Here is a 3,027-nt window from a genome sequence, read left to right on the forward strand (position 1 = left end):
ACATATGTTGCTGGGTTTTTCATCTTCCAACAGTGACTCCGCCTTAAGGGAATTCGGGTCGAGCCTGCTTGGGTACTGTGCTCTGAGCATGGTCCAAATATCATTTCTGTATGCATTGAACTCAATTCCATCAGCTCGTGGTTGGTTCATCCATGCATGGCCATGAGCTTCCAGCATGGTTTGCATAACTGTGAGTCCAATGGTTCTTGACCAGACTGCTTTTAAATCTCCCAAGGCAAGCAGAACTCCTGTTGTCTCCGCCTCAAAGCTCCTTATCCAATGCCCTGCGCCCACCTGGATTTCAGGTAGCCTAGCAATGAGTCCAGTCAGGTCGAGCGAACCCCATGGGATATAATTTGCAGTTGTTCCTTTAATCAAAATTGGATACTGTCCAGGGATGCCCATGTCACCCTGAACTACTGCTTCATATCTCTCTGGTTGTTTGAGCGTTTCCCTTGGTCTCAAGTCATGCTCATTTCTCAGTGTTCCATTGTCTTCTGGTTTGTCATCGTTATTAGTTGATACAATTTTCCTCTCTGGTGATTTGCAGTTTGGTCTGTATTTTAAGTTAAAATTTTTTTCTTTGTTTTGTGAACTTYCATCTGCTTTATTATCTTGGCTTTTGTTATGCTGTATTTTTAGCATTGCTTGATCAATTTCACTTTCAATACGTGAGATTTCATATCTTAAATTTTTTTCTGTCGGGGTCTTCATCTATGGGGTBAAGTTTTACCCAGTAAGAGTCTCCCCCAGGTGTTCTACGTATTGTTTCGCTTCGCCCTGCATAACAGTCAAGAACGGAGATTGGTTGGTTTATCGTAGATTTAGTGTTTGTAGCTCTTTTCACCGTGCTGCAATGCTTCGGGGACTCAATATGTAAGACAACTGACTTATTTAATGTGTCTTGGTTTTTTTATTTGCTTCAACTGGTGCACTGTTTCCAGAATTGATGGTGTGTTCTGGGCTGTTTATGTTTTCGATTAAGTTTGGCAGATCCAGAATTGTTTTCTGGTTGTGAAGGTCAAAATCCCCTTTGATTGTTACACTTCCAATCAAAGGGATAAATTGATTTGATCTTTTCATCTTTTATTTCATTTAAATCTGGCTCTTCCATGATTTCTTTGTCAGTTGGATCCTTTTTCATATTAATTATTGAGTTTCTCAATGTTTGTCTGTATTTTTCGCCTTCATTCTTAAACAAATTAAGAATTTCTATCTCTTGTTTTCTGTTCTCTGTACGCTTTTGTGACTTGTCATTAGCATTGTAATCCTCTATCCTTACAAGCATGTCATCACAAAGACTTTTATCAAAAGTCCCATCCTGTGGCCATGGTGCTCTCAAGCATTTAGTGTGTTTTTTCCATTTGGTGGAAATCTTTTGAATGGCTTTTGCCAAATCTGGGTTTTTGACTGATAGGATTCCAACAGGTGTGGCAGACATTTTGTTGTTGTGACTTAAGAAGTAATAATAGAATTTATAAATGAGTGTTTTATAACCTCAGCTTTTTTAATAACTGTTGATGATTAAATGCAATTTTCTTCTTATAAGAGTTAAAATTAAGATTGTTAATTTTAATCTTGTTTATTATTATTATTATTATTATTGTTCAATACAGAACATTTGGTTTAAAAGGCTTGTTTTTAAAGATCTGTGTTGAACTGATTACTTCATGCACACAGGACATTCCTGCCCTTTTTGTCTTAACTTCTGCATGGGCGTGGTAATTTTCAGTGTATCTCTGTGGTGGGATGGCTTTGAGAGCGTACGCCACTTCCTGCCCGATTCATTTGCAACCTTCGCTCATGACAGAAGGACTGAGCTCCGCTCGCCAGCGAACAAACCGCACTCCTTCTCCCTCCACACAACCTCCTGCTCACCCTCCAAAGATAAGTATAAACATATATTTGTCTTGTATAAACATTGATTCGTTCTTAGAATACCTTGGTAACTTTCTCTTTTTCTCTTTCCTTCTTCTGCTTGGAATATTTACCCTGTGTATGCGTGTGTGTGTGTGTGTGTGTGTGTGTGTGTGTGTGTGTGTGTGTGTGTGTGTGTGCAAATGTGCTCAGCTCCCTATCTGGTCTCCTTGACTTCCAGCCAAAAGGCGTCTCCCATTTTTACTGCACTTCTCTGCTTTCAACACATGCAGAAATCCTTTTATTTCTTAGATTAGATTACTTTTTAAATGTTTTACTTCCTCATTCTCTACCAAAATCAACAGTTCTTTTTATATTTCACTTTTTCCTGTCACTTAATCAAATGTGTGTGCGTGTTTTTTCACAGGAACATCTGTTTCCTATCTGATCCAGCAGCTGACAAGCAAAAACAACAGCCTCTCCGCTCAGCACAGGTTCCACTTCCACAGAGCAGAATACAAGTCTCCAAGCATGAGTCTCCTCTCAAGCCAAGCAAACAATTCTATCCCAAACAGCAAAACAGATATACATAGCAATCATCATGCAGCTTTTAAAAATGCATTTTTTCAACAGCCATCATCTTGCATTCCAGAAAAACAATCAGCCTTCTGCATTCCTTCACAGCCAGCATCAGCACAAATTTTCTTTCTCCTGTTCCTATTTAAGTAATAAAAGTCAGCTTTTTATATTTACTGAGATTGTTTGTTTTTCATTTCATTGTATTTTATATGTTTTCACAACTATTTTAAAGATATAATTGCCTTATTATTATTATTTTTATGTTTAATTAGATTTAGCTGCAGCTTGTAATATGTTACTCAGTTATGCAATATGCTATTTTACTTAATGGTATGATTCTTTACGAATATACAACAAAGATTGTCCTCTGTGCACAGTTTTTTCTTTCGTTTTTCAGGCCTTTTTTAAAGCCTTGTTAAAGCCTATTTGTTCGAGTTTCTGAGGTATTTTGACTGCTGCTGCTCCCTGCTCTGGTAACAGCATGCAGAGTGAGTGCAGAGGAGGGAGAAAAAAAGAAGCTGCGACCGACTGCCTCTGGGTCTCACTCAGGGTCTCATATGGTTGTACAACGGAGCTTCTGCTATTATTTTA

This window comes from Austrofundulus limnaeus, unplaced genomic scaffold (genome assembly GCF_001266775.1).
Source record: "Austrofundulus limnaeus strain Quisiro unplaced genomic scaffold, Austrofundulus_limnaeus-1.0 Scaffold583, whole genome shotgun sequence".
NCBI lineage: Eukaryota > Metazoa > Chordata > Actinopteri > Cyprinodontiformes > Rivulidae > Austrofundulus > Austrofundulus limnaeus.